This window comes from Vombatus ursinus, unplaced genomic scaffold, assembly GCF_900497805.2.
Source record: "Vombatus ursinus unplaced genomic scaffold, bare-nosed wombat genome assembly UNPS02014779.1, whole genome shotgun sequence".
Classification (NCBI taxonomy): Eukaryota; Metazoa; Chordata; class Mammalia; order Diprotodontia; family Vombatidae; genus Vombatus; species Vombatus ursinus.
In genome coordinates, this window is record NW_020954557.1 from 60,631,108 (window position 1) to 60,654,451 (window position 23,344).

Consider the following 23,344-nt stretch of genomic DNA (forward strand, 5'->3'; position numbering starts at 1 on the left):
AGAGAGAGAGAGAGAGAGAGAGAGAGAGAGAGAGAGAGAGAGAGAGAAGAAGAAGAAGGAAGAGGAGGAGGAAAAGGAGGAAGAAGAAGAAAAGAGATGAGATAAGAAGAGAAGAGAGAGATGGATTTGGGGGGTTAGGAATAATGAGTTCTGTTCTGGATATGTTGAATTTGAGGTACCTATAGGCCATCCACTTGAAAATGTCCAATAGGTCATTGTTTAAGCAGAACTGAGGCTTAGAAGAGACAACAGGTCTGGATATATCGATCTGGGAGTTATCTGCCTACAAATGATAATTGAACCCATGGCAGTTGGTGGCATTGCCAAGACAGAAGATGTTGAAATGACGTTCATCTATAATTATTTAGAACAGCAGTTTCTAAATTTCTTTAATTGTGCACTTCATCTGTTTAAAATAAATGAGTATACTCTTAGTATATGTATTTTTTAATAAATCTGTGTAATACTGTACAAATGTAGTATTGCATTATTAAACATAAAAACAAACGAAGGGGATTAAAGATGAAATAAGCCATATTTTACAATGATTTTTATCTTGTTATTAATGTTAAGTTACTTTGCTCATTAAAATTATTATCAATAATATTTTAGTGAGAACAATGTGATTAAATATGCTTTGTCATTTTCCAAAATGTTAATTTAATATTTTGTGATACAGCAATTCAAAGGCCTAATTCTAAGCCCAGCTTATTTCAACACTTGCTTTTAATGTCTGTGAGAACTAAAAAAAAACCTGTTTTACAAAAATATGTTGATCTAAATGGTGGAAGTGGTGACTGCACTTACTAAATCATGTTACTCACTTTTCAATCCCATCCACCAGTTGTGCAAAAGTTTCTGTTGAAATTTGGCTAGCAAATTTTCATTTTCATGTCAATCAGTCTCTCTTTCAAAATAATTGGAAGGTGTTTGAGTTTTGTATTTTTAACAGATGGATTCAAAACCCACCAAAAACTTCATTTTGAAGATTTTTAAACAGAAAAAAATTTCTTTTGCAAGTTTTAAAAGTGTGAAGACGTGAGAATTTTTATAGGTGGCACATTGTTTTTGGCAACTATAGCTTAAAACTCAATGTCTTGCTGATAAATATGACTTCGTACCATCATTAGCAAACATATTAGGGTACAATATACTCTTAGCACTGAGTTCATCATTACCAACTGACTGAATGAATTAATGAATAAATGGAAGAAAAAGCATCTATTAAGTGGGTACTATGCACCAAGCACTAAGGATACAAATGAAAAGCCAGTACTTACTCTCAAGGAATTCACTTTCTAATTGGGAGAGACAACACATAGAAGAAAATTCAGCCTCAGAAGGGATTACACAGCAGAACAGATCACCAGGACCTGAAGTTCTTAAAAAGCATCAAAAATCAGATGAGAATACCTGGGAGTCTGGAAGATGGGTTTCCTGGGGAAAGCTAGGGCTGGACATAAATAGCCCTCTGGTTGCAGGTGCTAATTAAGACTTAATTATATTCTCAATGGTGAGAGGATAGCAAAGGTAAGAGGGAAAAGGGCAGAGCCCTGAGGAACAAGGATGATAATCAACATTTCAAATGTTTTGGCCTTTTCTTATTAGATTTGATTAGATTAGGGTGGGGCAACCTGTAGCCTTCTAGGTCCTTGGGTGTGACCTTTTGATAGAGTCCAAGTTTTACAGAACAAATCCTTTTATTAAGGGGATTTGCTCTGTGAAGTTTGGACTTAGTCAAATGGCCGTGCTTGAGGACCTAGAGGGCCACATGTGGCCTTGGGCCTCAGGTTCCCCATCCCTGGACTAGATTGTCATTGTTTTTACTTTGTAATTGGCTGATGAAGAGTTTGTTTTAGGAGTTGAAGTGTCAGCTCTGCCATTTTCTTGTCCCTGGTTTACGTTTACATTATTAGTGTTATATCAATCAGAGGTTTCTTTGCAGGAGTCTTTTAAAGTCAGTTGTCCATTTTGTGAGGTCTAATAAATCATCTCACCATATTGTCTGCACTCCTGCCTTCATCTTTATTTATAGTAATCTTGAACTATACCCATAGATCCCTCAGCCTTAATGGGTGAGCTATTATCTGGTGTTCCCTATAAACAGGCCTCTATACTACTTCCTGGCCATCTCCACATCATGCTACTTGCACTTAAACCCTAGACACAGCCCCACAAATCACGAGCCCTGCTCTCAGACTAGTCTTCATGTCCAGGGATAGTCATAGTCATGATCCAGGGAAGCAAATCCCATGGAGATACAACCTGGCAATTGCTTCTGCAGGTGCTATAGCATCTGCCTTCTCAGCAGCCATAGCTACTAAAGAATTGGAAAAAAAATTCTTGCCACCAAAGTCCGTGGCATTTAACATCAGAAATAGATTTAATTTTATCTGAAGAAATGACATTAAAGTAGATGGTTACTATTTGCTTTGCTGCTGCAACCTAAGCATCATGGGATCTTTCTACCTCACTTGCAGTTGAAACCTTCTAGGTAGTGTCCAAAAGTCTTAATGTAACTTTAAGCTGTTAAAGCTCAAAGCTGTCTTTATTTTTCTATTCATATCTTTAACACATGGCACAGTGCTTTGCATATAATAAACACTCAAATGCCTTTTCATTCATTCATTCATAATTCATTATCCTGATTCCACTACATCCAGCCCTCTCCCTCCGACTTTGCCCCTGGAAGGATGGATAGGGAAGCTCTTATCTTGTTTGGAGCCACTGTTGCTTCCTGGGAATTTCCATACCAGCTGCTGTGTACCTACTCCCTCTGGACTTTTCCAGTTACTTTTTATGTATTGTCTCCCCCTCCCTCTATTAGAATGTACTCCTTGAAGTCAAGGACTTTCTGTATTGCTTGTATTTGTACCTCCAGTGCATAGCATATAATAAGTACTTAATAAATGTTGTCTTTCATTTTTTCATTTTCTCTTACTGAGTGATGGTCTCTTTTTCTTTCTCTCTCTCCGTATCTGTCTATCTCTCACACCCCCAAAACAAATAAATAAGTGAAGTTGTTGCTCTTAACCTTTCCACACTTGTGTCTTCTATCACATACTGTACCTCATGTATTGTAGAAGACATAATTATTAATTGTATATTAAATATTAGTGGTTTAATTTCTCTTTTTTAAGTATAAGTACAATTAGTTTTATCATTTGTTTTCCCTACATCCCTATGGATCATCTTGTGTATCCTCTACATGTACTCCATTTTAGGGACCACTCTCTGGACTTTGCCACCAAGAATCAGTTTTCCCCTGGAACTTCCCCCAGTTTCTGGGGCTTTCTCACCCTGGAATATCCTTTTGCATGCTGGCCTCATCTTCTTTTAGTGAGTTCTTTCTGGGGCCTTCATTTTAGGCATGGGCCTAGGTTGACCATGCTTCATTTCTCTGCCAATTTGCTTCTAACTCTCTGGACTTTGCTAAATTGCCCTCTATTCCATCTGCCCTCATGAATATCTCCTACTTTTTATGTCCTTCTTTTCCCATTAAAATATAATCTCCCTGAGGGCAGGGATTGTCTTTTTTTGGGAGAGGGGACTTGCATTTGTATCTGCAATGCTTAGCATAATGCCTGGCACACAGTAAATGCTTAATAAATGCTTGTTGCCTTGCCACTGAATACAGGACAATGTTATCTCTTGAGTTGGAAGATCTTATCCTGATTGTTTTGTCGTTTGTCATCTATACATTGGTGATAATTTAACAGATAGCATAGGCAAATTGAAGATACAGGTCTTAATTCAGGTTGTGGAGACTATTATACTTTAACTAGAAATAAGTTTAAATAAAACTAATTCATTGATCCAGAATCTGGAATTTTATAGACATATCATTTCATGTCCTTCTTTGTATCCCCAGTGCTTAACATAGTGCCTGGCTCATAGTAGGTACTTAACAAATACTAGATTGTATAGATTGTATAGATTTAAAGAACTGGAGAAATATTAATTGCTCAGTGGTAGGCAATGCCCATATAATAAAAAAGACAATTATTATCTAAATTAATTTACTTATTCAGTGCATACCAATCAAAACTAACAAAGAATTATCTTAGAGTGCTAGAAAAAATAAAATTCTTCTGGAAGGTCAAAAGGTCAAGAATATCAAGGGAACCAATGAAATAAAGGGAAGGGAGGTGATCTAGTAATACCAGATCTCAAACTATATTCAAAGTGGTAATTATCAAAACAGTCTGGTACTGGCTAAGAAACAGAGTGGTTGCTCAATAGATTGGGTACATGATATAGAGAAGTAAATAACCATAGTAACTTTGTTTGATAAACCCAAAGATCCAGGCTTTTGGGAATAAGAACTCACTGTTTGACACAAACTGCTGGGAAAACTGGAAAGCAATCTGGCAGAAACTAGGCAGAGACCAATATCTCACATCATATACCAAGATAAGCTCAAAATGGATGTATGATTTAGACACAAAGGGTGATATCATAAACAAATTAGGGAAGCAAGTGAAAATTTACCTTTCAGATCTAAGGAAGACTTCATGACAAGACATGGAGAGGATCACAGGAGATAAAATGGATAATTTTGATTACGTTAAACTGAAAAGGTTTTGCACAAACACAACAAATGCAGCCAAAACTAGAAGGAAAGCAGGAAACTGGGAAAATTTTTTACAGATTGTTTCTCAGATAAAGACTGTATTTCTTAAATATATGGGGAACTGAAGCAAATTTATAAAAATAAGAGCCCTTTCCCAGTCGATAAATGATCAAATGATGTCAGTAGGCAGTTTTCAGAAAAACAAATTAAAACTATCAATAGTCATATGAAAAAATACTCTAAATCACTGATAATTAGAGAGATGAAAATTAAAGCAACTTTTAGGTATCACTTTACATCCATCAGCTTAGCTGACAGAAAAAAAAAATAATGCTGGAGGGAATATGGAAAAATATGTTTTCTACACAGTAACAGCAATGACGATCAACTGTGAATGATTTAGCTATTCTCAGCAATATAATGATCCAAAGGATCCATGATGAAAAATCCTATCCACCTCCAGAGAAAGAACCAATGGAGTCTAAATGCAGATTGAAGCATACTATTTTTTACTTTATTTTTTCATGTTTTTTCTCTTGGTTTATTTCTTCTTTTACAATATGACTAATATGGAAATATGTTTTACATGATTGCATATGTGTGTATATACATAGGAGGAAGAAAGGAGGGAAGAAATATTGAACTCAAAATTTAAAAAAAAAGTTAAAATTACATGTACTTGGGAAAAATTTGATTGAAAAAACTTTTTTCTTTTAAAAAAAAATAGGTACACTTATGGACTGTTTGTAGAGCTGTGAACTGGTCCAACCATTCTGGGGAACAATTTGGAATTATTGCTCCAAGGGCTGTCAAACTGTGCATACCCAGCAATAGTACTACTAGTTCTATATCCCAAAGGGATTAAAGAAAATGGAAAAGGATCCATATACATGAGAAGAATTTGGAGAGAATTTGGAATTGCAAATAAAAATTATATTAAAAAATGCTAGCTTGTGAGCTCCTCAAGAGCGGGGACTGCCTTTTGCCTTTCTTTGTATTCCCACCCAGTGCCTGGCACAAAGAAGGTGCTTAATAAATGCTTATTGACTGGTCAATGACTGGTAGAGACTCAGAGAACACTTAGTCTCACCCTCCTTGTCCCATTTTCCAACTTCTGCCCTCAAAATTGTTAACTACCTTTTGTTTACACTCTAGTTCTTCTGAATTATCTTGAGATGGGAGAAAGACCTTATAGTTAAAATGGTGATTAGTATTACTAACATTTCACACCTCATCAAGGTTTTCTACCAAGAATACCCTGAAGAACTGAAAGAGTTTTTAAAAGGGTAGGGCTTTGAACAGAAAGTGAGCAACTATCTGAAGCATTTTATGTCTAGAAACAGTACTCATGGATTTGTCTTTTTGAAGCTGGTCTACAACCTATTTCTCCAAAAGGTGAGAGTAACCTTTGAAATATTGCTAGAGATCAAATTACTTGCAATCACTTCAAAAAATAGGATAATTGCAAGAAATTTGAAGACATTTCTGTCAAGAGAGCTATAGTGCCTTTTAAAATTTTTTTCCTAACTACTGCAAAATGTAACTTTTCTCCAAATGTGATCTAGTTGATGACCTTTTTGCTAAGTCAGCAACACATTCTCTTTGCATTAGGTTATCTTTTAACTTCTGTTTTGAAGATAGAGACCTATAAAACATTCCACCAAGAAAATTTCATGACACAATAAATCTTGATTTACTAGTTTTATTTCTAAACACCATTAGTATTTTTCCTCTAAAGAACTTGTCTCAGTCAGACCATCAACAGAGTTAAGTAATAAAGAGCAAAAGCAAAACTTAGTGCTCCCTAGGTTCCCTAGGTCACTTGCTTTATCTTGGTTTATTCTGTTTCTAAATATTCAGGAAAATATTCAAGACCTACTTTGTTTCACTGACTTGGAAGAATCCTGTACGTGCTTTTGGGATGTTAATTTGTTCATTTGATTATTTCTTTTATGGAAAGCTCGATCTACAAATTTTTTTCTTTTATTCTTTATTTAAAAAACATCATCTCTCCCACTTCCCTTGGGTCATCACTATTAAGGTATGACATCTTCAGTGGAAATTTTTACTCTTGCTTCTGCTTTATTTCTCTGCTTTCATCAGGAATCTCAGTAAAAGTCATTGGAAGAACTTGTGCCCAAGCAGGAGTGTGCTGGTTTGACAAATGACTGTCAAAAAAAAAAAAAAAAGCATACAGGACACATTTTAAGGTCTAATCCGCATTATTAACCTTTCCCTCATTACTTTCTTAAATCTAGACAATAAATAAGTCAAGCTTTGATTTTTAGCATTTGCTCATTTCCAAGGTGTAAATGCTTACAGTGCAATTTTACAGTTGGCTCTCTCTAGCCAGTTTGAGCTGGCTCCAGCCTACCCCTGGGCCTAAGTAATGCAGTATCATCCTGCTCCTCTCTAAGGATTTGATATATGAAACAACTAGGACAGAGTTGTGTTGCTTTTCACTTTTTGGAGAATAGCTCTGACTTGACTTTTCATTGTGACTATCCCACCCAGTCCCTGATCTCTTGTTTTTTTCTGATTTTCCTGAGTTTGACCATTGTCTATAGATCTGAGATATGATTACCCTTGAAACAAATACCTTCTACCTTCTTTTCTGAGTTCTTATGACAGAGCTTAACATAGACCATGTAATCTAGTGATTTGTAAGCATGAAGGAACTTAAAGGTATTGAGAATAGCTTTTACTTAAGTGATATTTAAAAATGTTATGAAAATACAAGAAAATTAGAAGTGAATAGGAAGGAAATTCTTTAACCATTAGGACCTGCTTTTTCACTGAGGAAAGCAGACAGGATGGTACAGTGGAAAGAGAACTAACTCAGTTCCCTGGTTTATCTCTTTCTTCTTTGATGCTTACTGCTTGTATGATGTTGTGTAAGTCAGTGAACTCCCCTGTGCCTCAGTTTCCTCATCTGTGCAGTGAGGGAATTAAACTAGAAAGTCTCTCTGGTCCCTTCCAACTGTATATTTATGATCAATGATCCAATTTAAGTGGACATAATGAACTTTAGAACAGTGTTTCATAAGAAACTTTTCACCTTCCTCCACATCTAGTCTGTCTCTAATCTATAACTTTAGAATTTGGGCCCCAGGATTGTGTGGTCTTAACTGAGTAGATATAAATTTACTTAGTCCACTACATCTAGTTGAACCCTTGCCTGTGCTTCAGAACCCTTCTAACTCTCCAATGATCCACCTAGGCTTTCTTGGTATCTACCCTGCTGCCGTTCCTCTGTCCTCTTTGCCCCTGCTACTGGATATAGTAATCAATAATTCCATTGTTTCTGAAAAAAAGTGTGTTAATTGATTGTCCTATTCTGGTCTTCTTCCTGGCTTCTGTATTTCTAGATGATGCCTCTGCTGCTGTCTCATCTTGTGACTTCCCTTAGCACCTGTCCTAGGGCCTCTTCGCTTTGGAGTATCCAACTATCAATGTGGCTTTCTCAGCCTGGAATATCCCTCTGCAAGGTCTGCCCACCTTCTTCCACTGGTGAATTCTTCCTGGGGCCTCCGTTTTGTGACCTCTACTTAAGCCTGAAAGACTAAGGGATTTGAACAGGTCCATACAGCTAAAAAAATGTCACTTGTATTGGTCACTTTAAAAGTCAGGTCTTTGCTTTAGATATTTACTCAGTTATCCTTGTTTTTTCCTCTTTTACTAATTTCTGCTATGATTGTTATGATTTCTTATTTTTTGCATGCTTTTGTTGTATTAGTATCTTCATTTTGTAATTTTTCAACTGCAAATTTAATATTTTAATTTTTTTCCCCTCCATGCCTCTCCTGGCCCTGTTCTTGGCTTTTGGACTTCAACTTGGCACCTAATAGGCATTTAATAAATTCTTTTCCTTTCATTCATTAATTCACCAAGTCCTTTCAATTCTATCTCTCAAATAGCTTTTGAATCAATTCCCTCCTGTCTATTCCCACTGCCTGTACCCTAATTATTACCCTCATTACTTCTCACCATTATGATTACCCAGTTAACCAGTCTCCCTACCTCTAGGCTTGTTCCTTCCAATCTACCCTTCACGTCACTGCCAAATTAATTCCTTAATATGCAAATCTGAGCATATAATTTCTCTTCTCTTGTGCCTTATGCTCCATTCTTAACAGTCTACTCATCATTCCTAAATGCATCCCATGCTTTCCCATTTGTGCCTTTTTTGTGTGCTTAAAAAGCACTCTCCCATACTTCACACCTACCTGTTAGAATCCTTTATTTCATATTCAGATTAAGTGACTTGCTTAGGGTAAAATAACTATTAAGTGTATGAGGTAGAATTTTAACCCAGGTCTTCCTGATTTCAAGTATAGCACTATATCCACTGTCCTCTATCCCTCTTCAATTTTGTTTGTACTGTATTTCTCTGTGATCATGTCATTTTCCCTCTAACAAAGTCTAAGATTCTCAAGGTGAAGTGAAATGAAGATTGTTTAATTTTTATCTTTATATCCCTTGAAGCTAGACCTTGTACATGGTAGATACTAAATAAATGTTTGTTTTTTTTAATTAAATTATCAAATATCCAAATTCAAATTACTGGCCTGTAGTTTGCAAACTTTATTCTCTTCCTTTTCTTATATTTTGAAAATTGAGAAATTTGACCATATCCAGTTCTGGACCTTTCCTGCTCTCTATTATCTTTCAAAAATCACTCACAGTGACTTGGCAATCACTTAAGTCAATTCTTTCATTACCCTGGGCTATACTTCACCTTAATCTGGTGACTTGAATTTAGAAAGGGCAGCTAAATGCTTTCTTACTGTCTCCTTGTTTATCTTGGGTATCAACTCCATATTAGCATTTTTTCTGTCCTTTATAATCCAAACATCATTCTCTTTGGTAGAAAAAAATTAGAAGAAAAACAAAAGTTGAGCATTGCCATCATCACTTATTATTATTCTATTTGCCCCCAAGCAATGGTCTTGGTTATTCTTCATTATCTCTTCCTTTCCTGAATATGGCTTTAAAAAATTGTTGTACTTTGTTTTTCCTTAAAATCCTCAGAATCCCAGAATCTCACAGTTTGAATAGAAGGAACTTCAGAGATCATCTAATCCAACCCAAATAAGAATCCCCTCTTCAAAATTTCTGACAAGTAATCATCCAGTCTTTGCTTGAAGAAATTTATTTACTTTACTGGGCAGTCCATTCCATTTTTAGATATCCATAATTGTTAAGATAAAGTTGCCTTTTTATAACTTCTACCCATTATTCCTATTTATTCTGTAAATAAAATACTCCATGTTTGACCAGGGTAGAGTTCAGTAACACCATAATTGTTGTTTTTTGTCCGTCAGTCTTTTGTGTGTGTGTATGTGTGTGGCAATTGCAGTTAAATGACTTGCCCAGGGTCACACAGCTAGTGAGTGTCAAGTGTCTGATCTGAGACTGGATTTGAACTCAGGTCCTCTTGACTCCAGGGCCAGTGCTCTATCCACTGCACCACCTAGCTGCCCCAAACGTTAGTGTAGTTTTAAGCTACTAAAGCTTAAACTTCAGCTTTTGTATATATTTATATGAAAAGATTTGCGTATATTTATTTGAATGTAGTCAATAAACATTTATTAAGTGCCCTCTATATGCCATCATGCTAACCACTGGGGATACAAAAAATATAAAAGACAGTCCCTGCCTTCAAGGAGATCCCAATCTAATAGGAGAGATAACAAGCAAGTATATATAATTAAACAAGCTAAAAACACAGGATGCATTAGAAATAATCAACAGAGGGAAGCTACTAGAATGAAGAGGGTTTAGGAAAGCCTTGTGCAGAAGGTGGGATTGTAGGTAGGGGATCACACTTAGGTTTTGAGCCTTAGGTTTGGAAAGGATGGTGGTGCCCTCATCAGTAGTAGGCAAGTTTGCAGGTTGGCAGGAGGAGGGGCACAGTTTATGGGAAAAGATAGTTTAATTTTGGACGTGTTGAGTTTAAGATGTCTGCTGGATATCCAGCTCAAGATATCTGAAAGCATTTGGAGATGGGAGTCTGGATTTCACCAGAGAGGTTTGGGCTGGATAAATAGATTTGAGAATCATCAACATAGAGATGATAATTAAATCCATGGAAGCTGATGAGATCATCAATTGAAGTAGTATAGAAGAAAAGAAGAGGGCCCAGGACAGAGCCCTGTATATTTGTATATGTTTATATGAAAAGATTAAAATATTGATATTTAAGACTTTATTTAAATTTTTAAAAAACTAGGCCTATTTAATAAAAAAAAGAGATAATTTAATGAGCTGAGACTATCAGGGAAAGCTAAAGAGAGAAAAAAATTTGGTGGTGCTTTTTTTAGGACCATAGAGAAAGGAAAACCAAGGAAAGAATGGAATCATTGCTTAGTAGAGACAGGGTGATGATAACCAATAAGGGGGCAAGGCAGCTATTATTTTGCTTTAGTTTTCTCCACCAAGGAGAATGATCTTTGAACTGAGGACAGAATAAAATGTATAATTAGGAGTTCATGCCCAAGTAAGTAGGGAGATAGTGAGATCACTTAGCTTTCCTTAGTGAGTTCAAATCACTGCTACTTCCTAAGAAACAGAAAGAAATGCAAAGGTGGTTCCTCTGGCATTGTCAGTGGTCTTAGCTCATTATGAGCTTTAGCACAATTGAGACTATTCTTACAGGACCAAACCATCCTTTTTATTCATCTTTTCTACATTAAAAAAAAATCTGGGTTGGTTGATGAGTTCTCCCTGTGCAGCCACTCTCCTCATCAGAATTTTTTCTTTCTTCAAAATTTCATTCTAATAAAAATATAGGCTAGAATTTTTCCTATAGTCAACCATTCATTTTCTTACTCAGCTTTAAAACATAACACATAAATGAAACAGTGTTGCATTGCTTAAGTAATTACAGAAGATGCATGGCAATGAATGGCATGTATATGTATATATACTAGTATCTGAATCGTTTCAGAATACACTGAACCTCAAACGGTTTTGTTGAAGAGCAAATATTCCTCTGAGTTATGTTGTATTTTTAATTAAGTTGGTTAATAGGTTGGAAAGCTTTCACTTTCTAACATAAATATGTCAAGAAATAGCTAATAAAACTTCAGTAGTTTTGCTGTTTTAATAACTAGCAATGGAAGTCACTGAAGTACATTAGTTATTAACTGCCGCAGTTTGATGACTGTGATTTGGAAAGTTGCTATACAGCCAACTTACAGTTATCTGTGGTAACCAGGATAGGGAAAGTATATAGATTTAAGAAATCCACAAACTGTTTGCCTTAATTAGTTTTATTATTTAAAAAAAAATGGTTTTTAGAGTGAGGATTGTTGGAAAGAAACAGTGGTGTAGTAAGCAAAAAATAAGCAATAAAATATTTTTAAAAGAAATAATGTCCAAACTCATCCAATAATCCTCATCTCTACTTATATCTTAACTTTAGAGGTAGGAGATTCCTGAGAATGAGTTACCCCATTCCTCTTCCATTCCCTTTCCAGTACGTCACTAGATTCTTTGCTGCTTATTTAGCCAGCTGTCCTCACTTTCTTTTTCCTTCCCATTTTGCTGGCTGCCAGATGCAAACCTCACAGAGCACTCAGATGACTTAATTTGCCATTCACACCTCTAGTCTCTCAGCGATGCAGCCCCCCTGCCCAGTGCCACCTGGCCCAATCTAGCCTTATTGTAGTGTCAGATCTCTGTAAAGACTGATCGTAAGCATTTATAGCCTGAATTTTGGCTGCTCTAGAAAGAACCTTCCATTTATAGCATTGTTGCTATGGAACTAACTTCCCTCTGCAACATTATTAATCACATAAAGTCACATTTGTACGGAACCAATTAATAATATTAGGTAGACTATATCCAAACTGTACCACTTAACTATGATAAAACCTAGTTTCTAGCAATTTGCTTTATTTATCATTCTATCTTCAGGCCATGCCAGGCTATTTTCACAGTTTTGGTATTTGTTCCGGCTTGTTGTTGGTTTTTTTTTAAGCTATTTTAAAGTAGTTTGATTGCAAGCATTAAATACCACATTAACAGTTTCTTGCTATTTACTAGAAGCAACAGTGTTTCAGCTCTTGAGTTCTCATGAACTAACCTTTCCCTTTCTAATGGAACTACCAGCTTCTGAATAGCATTTAGCCCACAGCTTTGCTGCCACTCTAGTTTCTTAATTTTTCTGAGCTTTGGATTTTTTCTTTTTGAGCTACTTTTTATACCTGAGGCACCTAACATTTGCCCCTAATTCTCTTTCTGACCTTTTTCTGTGTTAATGATCCAACATGATTCAGCCTTCTACTGCCTGCCTTCTGAAAGGAGCCAGAACATTTCATAACAAAACCAAATATGTCAAACAAAATTAAAACATCAAATGTCATAGATATGAATTGAACAGATTCATTCACTGCACTCATGTTCAGCAGGCAAGCGATGGTATTGGTGATTGTCAGAGCTGTAACCAGAACAGGTTAATTGGAGATTTATCTTAGAGATTTATTTCATGTATCAACACGAAAGCTGTGTTGCTTCTCTGCAGTGATCTCGTGGTCCTCGTGGCAGGGTAGACTGTTCTTTGCACCAATGATACCATTTTCCCCAACTCCAACTATTTTGGCCTCAGATGAAAGAATTGCTAGTTAAGATTCTAGTGATTACTAACTTAGGTTGTCCTTATTGTCCTTATTGACTATTTTTAGTGGCTCCCTTGTGCCTTTAGGAAAAAAATACAAATAACTGCTTAGCATTTGAAGTTTGCTACCAGCTGGATCCTACTTACCTTTCCAGGGTTATTTCACATAACTTCTCTTCAGTCAAACTGAACTCCTTTCTTTCCCTGAATTCACCATTGCACCTCTCATCTCTGTGCCTTTGAACAGGCTGTCTCTCAGTTATAGAATTCAATTCTTCCTCTACTGCCTCATTCCCTAAGGAGAGTGAACTCAACCTTAAAGCAGTTGCTATAAGCATTCATCTTATCAAGTTCACTTCCAAATGTGGTACATCCAATAGACAAATCCCTCCCTCGCTTGCAGGATATGTTGTCCTGGCTGCCAGACCAAGCCACTGCTGGGTTAGGTCAATCAGATCACTCCTTGGGACTGATTCCCTCTTAGGCTTGGCCACTGGACCTCTGCTGGCTTTTCTGACTTTTTGAGATGTACCTCAAATTGGGGGTTGGGGGTATGGTTAAGAGGCTGTATAATATTGAGTAGGGAATAGTCACAAATAAAACAAACTTTCTGATAAATAAATAACTAAATAAAGATGAATTTTATGTTATTGGTTACTGTATTATCTGACTTTGTTTATACTATATATGCAGCAGGAAGTCTTATGCTAGATAACATAAGTATAGCATTTATAATTAAATATGGTGATTGTCATAATTTCTATTTTTTTGAGGCAATTAAGGTTAAGTGACTTGCCTAGGGTCACACTGCTAGTATATGTCTGAGGCCTTGTTTGAACTCAGGTTCTCCTGACTCAAGGGCACGGACTCTATCCACTGCACCACCTAGCTGCCTCCCAGAATTTCTATTTTTTCTAAACTGAGTATCAAGTCCACAGTCAGATAAAATATGTACCTTTATTATAACATTGATGCACATTATTTTGACCTACAGCACCTTTTTCTAGGATTGTAACTCACTGACAAGTTTCAGGTTTTCTTGTTATTGCTCTGGGCATTTAGAAGAGGCAAAGATCACTTTAGCTTAGGGAGATCAGAGAAGAGTTTACAGGGGACTGTGGGAAGCCTTTGAGCTAGGTCTTGTCTTGAGACTTGAGTAGAATTTGGAAAGATGGATAAGAGGGGGAGGACTAGATAGATAGATGAAATGATAGTCTCAACATAAATATATTTCCCCTAAGTCTCTGTCTTTAAACTGAATGTAAGAGAGGCAAATATGAGAATAATTACTCTCATATTCTCTTGCTTCATTTGAGCAAGGCTGTAGTGTATCAGTTGCTCACTGACCTCATCAAAATGAGAAAAGCTAGAGATCAACTGATTTCTGATAGCAGACGTAGAAATAAAACAAGGGAAAATGGCTTCTTGCTTCACCATTTTATATTTGTGTCTTATTCCTCAATAGAGAAAATACTAACTAATCAAATGGCTCTATAAAGAGACCAGTCTTTTGGAAACATCCAACAGAATAAACACGTTCAAGTTAGAAGGGGAATTTTGTTTCAAATAACTGAGGATGCAACCTCAACATCTTGATATCATTTTTTTTTAACTCAGGTTACTTAAGAATTAATAGGCTATGTAAGATTCATCTATTTCAGTGCATGAAGAAACTGTGATGCAGTCTTCCTATTAGTTAAAGGAAATGTTAAATTTCTAGCTTGTAATTAACAAAAAAAGCTAAACTAAAGAATAGCCCCAGTGTGTTTATCATTATAGATCGTGCAATTCCATTGCCTTCACTTGAATGAGATTGTCACTGTCTGAGATCCTAAGCATATGAAGAAATTTTCTTCATAAACTTCAGAAGAAAATTAGATATGGCAAATAATTTATACTTAATTCTCATTCCCTAATGATCTTTAGACTGGTTATTCATCAGTTGGTTTACTAGAAGGAAAGACAGCATGGTGTTAGTGAAAAGAGCACCAAAATTAGAATTAGGAGATTCTGTGCAATGAGTACTCAGTGAAATAATAAAAGATGTAATAAAGTGATGTGATTAACATTCAGATTAATTACAAGATATTAGTCAGTTCTTGACTTTAGCATTTCATACCACACTCAGCCTGTTACATTGATGTTATTAATTATAAGGCATATGGTAGGCAATACATAAACTATGGTGACCCAATCAGTTTTTTTTGGAGGCAATCACAGTTAAGTGACTTGTCCAGGGTCACCCTGTCAGTTCTTAATTCTTCTTATTGGCTGAATAAGGAGCCAATAAGGCTTGACCATGGGCAGGTTACTTAGCTTCCTTGATCTTCCGTATATTTATATCTATTTTTAAAATGGGAATACTATTACTTGCTCTGCTTACCTCATACGGTTATTTTGAAGATCCAGTGAGATAACAGTATGGGAAAATGCTTCAAAATTTGGAAAATGCCATATAAATTTATTGTAAAATATTATTATTATTATTATTATTCTGTGAGGCATTTGCTCTCCCACCAGATGCCTGATATAGTTTGACACCATTTGAACTCTTCCAGGATGAAATAAAATTTCATTTCAATGAGATTTTTTATGATACATATTTACAAATGTGTCAGGTAGAGACAGGACAGGAGAGTGATTTTCAAATACTTACCTCAAGGCCCACTGATTTCTTCAATGTGGGTATCCCCCTTAACAAGCTGATCGTGATCATGTCTTTTAGCAACAAATGGTTTAATGAATTGTTATCACCAAAAAAAAAAATCACAATCGCTTTGCTAACCCTCTGGTGACAGGCCTCTCCAAACTGAGCTAAGATAGTCTTGGATGACAGACATAAGGTTTACTGCTGACCTCTACTTGTATCAATCTTTTTCAGCTTTGTAGGAATCTCTAGAGCTTGTGTTTCACTGGAACAGACTTCACAAACCAAAGATCACTTCCACACATTGATGAGGTATCAGAGGAAGATTCTGAATACCAATAAAATGTCTTACAGTTGGTTTTTTTTTGGGGGGGGGGGTGGGGAGTAGGAGTTTGTCTTCAATATATAGGTTTGGGTAGCACTTTAAACATGTGGCAAATTTGCATTTTTATTTGTTGATATATTCTAAGCCAAAACCAAAGAAACTTTAGAATGTATGTGGTTCTTGAATTCAATGAATGCATAGAAAAAAAATTTAAATGTGCTTTAACATGCATGTTTTAACTAGTGTATGCTAATACTGAATTCAAGAAATATATGTGGTTTATGTTTTGTTGCACAAACACTTCTACATGAACGAGGGATCCTATTCCTTCTCATTTCCTTCTGCAGACTGGTCCCCTATTACCCCCACTCTCTCACTTATCTTCAATCTCTTCTTGCCTGTTGCCTACTTCTCTACTATCTACAAACATGTCCATGGTTCCACAGTCCTCAAACCCGACCTAATCCATTCATCCTCACTAGTTATCATAGCACATCTCTTCTCCGTTTTGTGGCTAAACTTTTTAAGAAGGTCATCTATAATTTATACTTCCATTTCCTTTTCTCTCACTTTCTTCTTAACTCCCTTCAGTCTAGCTTTTGATCTCATCATTCAAATGAAACTGTTTTCTTCAAAGTTATTGATGATCTCTTAATTGTCAGATTATACGCCTTTTTCTTAATCCTCTTTCTTCTTGATCTCTCTGAAACCTTTGACACCTTCTTTGCCTTGATAATCTCTTCTTTCTAGGTTTTTATGACAGTTATCTCCAAGTTTTCCTCCTACCTTTCTGACCACTCCTTCTCAGTTTCCTTTGCTGTAACTTTGTCCAGATCTTGCTTGCTGAAAGTGTGTATCCTCCTAGGCTCTGTCCTGGACCCTCTTCTCTTCTCCCTCTGTGCTATTTCACTTAATGATCTCATCAGCCCCCATGGTTTCAGTGATCATCTCTATAATGATGATTCCCAGATCTACTTATCCAGTTGAGTTCTCTTTTAAACCTCAGACTCACATCTTCTGCCACCCATTAGACATCGCAAACTGGATGAACCAACCTCAAAATGTCCAAAACATCATCTCATTTCTCCCCCACACTCTCTCCTTTTCCTAACTTTCCTATCATCCCCAAAGGTACAATGATCCTTTCAGTTACCCATGCTCACAATTTAGGTGTCATCTGTGACTCCTTGTTCTCAGTACCACTGTCCGTCCCCTCATCTAATCTGTTGACAAGGCCTGTTGATTTTACCTTCTTAATATTTCTTGTATGCCTCTCCTTTTCTTTGACACTACCATCACGTTGGTGTAGGACCACATCATCTAATTCCTGGACTGCAATAACTTTTACTGGATGGTCTCCCTGCCTCAAGTCTTTGCCCACTCTGATCCATCTCTACTCAGCAACCAACTAATCTTCCTAAAATGCAGATCTGACCACATCACCCTCCTTTTTTTTTTTTTTTATAAACACCAATGGCTCCCTACCACCTCCAGGATCAAACATGAAATCCTCTGTTTGGTATTCAAAGCCCTTCAAAACCTGTCCCCCTTCTACCTTTTCAGTCTTCTTATACCTTAGTGTCTCCTTCCCTCCCCCATGTACTGCAATCTAATGCCACTAGTTTCCTTGCTGTTCTTTACAAAAGACCCTCCATCTCCAGACTCTGGACACTGTCACTGACTGTCTCTCATTACTGTAATAATGTTCCTCCTCATTTCTACATCTTGGTTTCCTTGACTTCTTTCAGGTCCCAAGTTAAAATTCTACCTTCTACATGAAGGTTTTCCTGATCCTCTTTAATGCTAATACCTTCCCTCTGTTAATTATCACCAATTTAGCCCATCTATAGCTTGTTTGAACATAATTGTTTTCATGTTGTTTCCCTCCTTAGATTATGAGCCCTCTGAGACAAGGGACTGTCTTTTGCCTTCTTTGTATCTGTGGCACTTAGCACAATGCCTGGTCTGTAACTGGTACTTAATAAATACTTAGTGACTTAGCAACTGATTGCCTTACATCACCAAGTCCAAGTAATTCATTAATGCCATAGAAATTAATTTGTTGAGAGACATGCAAATTGAAGTTCTTTCATTAATAGGTTAAGCACGACACAAATAGTTTGAAATCATGGTCTAAACTCTTCCCTGATTATAGTGTCTTAACCTTAACCATGTGCTTTTTCATGTGTGAAAAGCAATTTCTACTTCATGCTATATTATAGTAGTTCTGAGCCTGAAGTAACAATGAAAAAAATATAATTTAAGAGTTGTGTAGCTATAGTCCAGGGTTTTTTTTTTTTATTAGACTTTGATGTATATTAATAGCATAGAAGATGATGCTTGCTGGCAAGTCCTTTTAAATAAGAAACAAATTGTTTGGAAGATTATAAAAGTAAGCTAGTATATAAAATGTTCTTAAGCTCTTTGAAAAACTGTAGTAGAGTAAAGAGTAGTTTGGTTTATGAATATATAAGGAGAGAAGTTTCTGCAGGTTATTTACATTTTTATTGGCACAACTTTGCCAAAATGAACAAAATATGGAACTGTAAAATAAGCACAACATCTTCTACTTAATAAGCAATAGAGGGGATAATAAGAGCATGTTTCTATCCTCCCCTACCCCAACCATATGCTTCTTCCAAAAACTTATTTGGCCATCAATGGAAATGCAATTGAATCTGTCTACTACTCCCATTAACTCTCTAAATCCTTTATTATTGGAATACTATAAAAATAACATTATATAGTTAAAATGTAAAAAGCAATGAATTTAAAATTTGCATCTAGATAAATTTCCCAAAGTGCTAGTTAAATGATACCAGTCCTGATTTTAATTTGGATCTTAAAGGAACTGTAAGTAGTACTTGGTGGATACTCCCCCCTACACTGTCATAACCCTGTGTTAATCTTTAAAGGTCTCCTATAATAGTTCTGTGCTTAGTGAAATTCTAGGACCAATCCACCCTACTGTGATTAGCCCTAACAGGTTAGTTTTGATAAAAATACCTTTCATAGTTAACTGGTCTCTAAAGGTGTCAGAGCCTAGCATACTAGAGTGTAAAAAGAAGCTTCTGGAGAGCAAGATGAAATGATATGTGCATATTTTATCAGGTAATTGATTTCATCTTGCATCTCTGTGTCTGCTAAATGAATTAAGTAAACCTCCCTGCTTTGTTCTCAAAAACACACCAAATAGGGATAGGGAGCCTAGAGATAAGGAAAGAATGAAATTTACTAGCTGGATCTTACAGTCACATCTTGAATCCTAAAACTCAAGAGACTGACCAGAAAAGAGACCAAGTTCTCTTGGACTTGCCTTAGTAGTTATGGCAAATGTTGAAGTGAGTGGAAGACAATATGCTACTTTTTGGTTTTGCCAATATCATGTAATATATACACATATCCAAAATGCAGATCAATTTCTATCCTAAAGGTGAAAGTAAAAGGTCTGTCAGAATATATTTCTACTTAATATTCCAAGTTAGTAGAGATAATGAAGTATTCTCCGAAAGAAGAGAAGAACTTCTTCTATTCTTTCTAGGAAGAATCAAAAGGGAAAAAAGGATGTAAAGAGGCAGAGAGGAATTCTTGTCTTCATCAAGAGTTTCAGTGAAGATGGGACACCCAGGAATTTGAAGGCCCACTGAACAGTTAGTGCCATATAATAGGTAGGAGGATTTCCTTGATGAGGGAGAAGCTGGGCCATGGTTGAAGGAAGCTGTTTCTTGTGCTTCCAAGAATGGTGGTGTAGGGAGTGGAGATGTAGAGACATATTCCACCAGATGAGAGGTCGTTCAGCAATGGTCCTCAGAAGATAAGAAGAATAGTAGTGGTTGATGATTCCTTACTCAGGGCTACCAAGGCAGCTATTTGTTAACTCAATAAGAACAACAAACAGGACCACTATTATCCTGTGACACATGTCTGGGACCTGTTGGAAGGCCTCCAAATACTCCAAACATGACAACCTAACCATTTCTGGTGATTCATATAGGGACAAAGGATACCACTAGAGAGAACCTAGAAAACATTTTTGAAAGATTTTGAAGATCTGGGAAAACAACTAAAGATTTGGAGGTCATGGCTGGTGTTTGTAACACTACTGCTGATTGAATGTAGGAAATTCCAAAAAGAAAGGCATATATGTGAAGGCAAGTCTTGGTTACTGAGAACAGAATTTGAATTTTTAGATTGTGGCTTAAGATATATGAAAAATGGACTCTTAGAAAGGGAAGGAGTGTACCTAACAAAGACTGGGGAAAAAATTGCCTAGACTCTTGGGAATCTAATCAAGAGTACTTTAAAATTATAATTGAGGTGAGAAGGAAAAAATACTTGCATGTATCTGCCAAGTTGTATATCATAGAGAGTAGTAGCTACAGCCTAGAAAGACTAATATCAGCAGAGAGGACCAGTAATTCATAGGAGAATAATAACCAAGAAGAAAACAAGCAATAATAACAACAACAACCACAACAACAACAACAGCTAGCATTTATATACTGCCTTCTATGTGTCAGGCCCTTTATGAATATTTGATCATTTCATCCTCACAACAATCCTGGTAGATAGATATTGTTATTATTCTCATTTTACAGTTAAGGAAACTGAGGCAAAGAAAAGTTAAGTGATTTGCCCAAGGTCACAGCCCACTTAGCTGCCAATAAAATCCATGGCCTCAGATGTCTAACCTTGAGTAATAAACAAGGTGAAGTAGAGATCTTAATTTAAGGAGGTAAAATTGACCTCATCAATATCACAGGCATTTGGTAGGTCAGGACTGCAATATACTTATGGAAGGGCTCAGCTTATTCAAAAGAAATTGAATAATAATAAGAAGGTAATGGCATAAAGCATTGTATGTTAAAACAATACACTCATGTTAAGAAATCTATAAACAGAGGAGTAAGGGGGCACAGGATGGAGAGTATTTGGGTAAGGATCCACAGAGGAAAAACAGAAGCAGTATTGTTATAGGAGAACATCACAGAACACAAAACCAGAAGGAGGAAACACATGAGAAGTTTGAGATGTATCACAAACTATCATGGAGGCATGATATAGTGGCAACAGGGGACTTCAGTGATGCAGACAACAACTGGACTTCTCTGGTAAAAGAGTAGGTGATAAATTCTTGACTTGTTTGAATTTCATTTTTCAAAAGTCTGGACCCGATTCTGCACAATAAGGAAGGATGAGTTATTAAAGTAGAAATGACGTGAACTGGGACCATCAATCATAAAAAAGGAGAAACAAGCTGGGCATATTGTCTGATGGTCACTCTAGATTTTGAGAGGGCAGCTTTTGAAGAAACCAGAAAAAGGTTAGGTAGGGATGTCACATAGAAAGGCATTTGACTGGTTTTATTTATTCTCAGAGGACAAAACTAGGAGTAATAGGTGGAAATTGAGAGACAGATTTCAGCTCAACAAAAGAACAACTTCCTAACAATGAAAATTGACAAAAAGTGGACAGTGTCTGGACAGGTCATGTGATGTTCCTTTCCCTGTTCCTCCCTCCACCAGCAAAGGTTTTCCACCAGCAAAGGATGTAATATTTGTAATTGTAATATTTGTAATATTGTATTGAGGAATCTTGTTCAGGTAATGATTGAACTAGGTGAGGTCTGTGGTCTCCAAATTCTGTGATTCTGTACCTATCATACAATTATTCAGCAAGTATTCTGAAAGTGCTTTTATTATTGGCACTTGCTACTGAGAGATTACAACCTTGGTTCTGCTACTTAAGGTGTTTTTTTCTCATTTCCCAGAAACCAATAGCTACTGTTGGTGTGGTGGGACCTTAGAGACAGGAGGGGAAGGCAGGTGTAATAAGCAATGGAGGTTATTAATTTTCTCCCTATGCACTAGAAAAAAAAGGAGCTCAATATCAGCTGATAAAAAACAACTGGGCCCTGAAGTGGCCACTATTGCCAAGATGAGGGAGCATGAGTAGTAGTCTAAACACTCTATCCTTGTTTGTATTGGGATATCAGCTTGACCTGTGGGAAAACAGGCATCTATAAGTAGTAGTATTAACAGCTAGTGGACAGGTAGGTGGTGCAGTAGATAGCGTGCCAGGCCTAGAGTCAGGAAGACTCATCTTCTGGAGTTCAAATCTAACCTCAGACACTTACTAGCTGTGTGACCCTGGGCAAGTCACTTACTTCTATTTGCCTCAGTTTCTTCATCTGTAAAATAAACTGGAGAAGGAAATGGTAAACCACTCCAATATCTCTGCCAAGAAAACCCCAAATGAGGTCATGAAGAGTCAGACACAATGAAAAATAACTAAACAATAGTTAAAAAAATAACAAGTATAATAATAATAATAATAAATACATATAGTATTTAACAGTTCACAAAACACTTTATGTATTTGATCTCACTTGATCCTCACAACAGCAAGGCAGGTGCTATTATTATTCCCATTTTACAAATGGGACTAAGAGATTAAGTGATTTGCCCAGGATCACACAGTTAGCAATATCTGAGGCATGATTCAGACCCAAGTGTCCCTCACTTCAAGTCCAACTCTTCATCCATTCTGCTACAATCTTACCAAATAATCCATAGCTTCCCAACCTTATATAGGCAGTGTCAAAAGCACTGGCAATCAGAACACCCAAATGGAGCGGTACTTATTGCTTATACGTTATGGTCCAGTGGCAAATTATGCTAAGTTGTATATCAAAAATAACACTGGATTCGGAGTCTGAGCTACTGGGTTCAAATCCCTACTCTGTTACTCACTGTCTGTGTGACTTTATGAAAATCATTTAGCCTTTCTAGGCTTTAGCTTACTCCTTTTTAAAATGAGGAAGGTTGTCCTGGATGATCTTTAAGTGCTTTTTAGCTCTAAATCCTATTGATATGACATGTAATCTCGAGAGGAGGAAGGCGAAACATGCCTTTTGGATTCATTACCATCACCCTTCTGAACTTGTCAGATGTGGCCTTTATTATACCACAGAACGCACAACCACTATATACCTCAACTTGCTCATTGTTCCTTTTCTTCCTTCCTCCCACTTACCTCCTGCCACTTCCTCTAAAGCATGAAGCTTTCAACATCCTGCTATCCATTAGCATAAATAAAATCATGCTTTTAAAGTAATAATAGTTTTTAGTGCTGTATTTGTTAAAAAAAAACTACATTGCTATAATCGGATAAAAATAT

General features: G+C 36.5%; 1 protein-coding gene across 1 annotated transcript in view; it reads left to right on the top strand.

Annotated features, from left to right (window-relative positions):
• LOC114045630 (coiled-coil domain-containing protein 148-like) overlaps positions 1–23,344 on the top strand; it is a 194,003-nt gene that overhangs the window by 129,012 nt on the left and 41,647 nt on the right. The gene's annotated exons all lie outside the window — the stretch shown is intronic.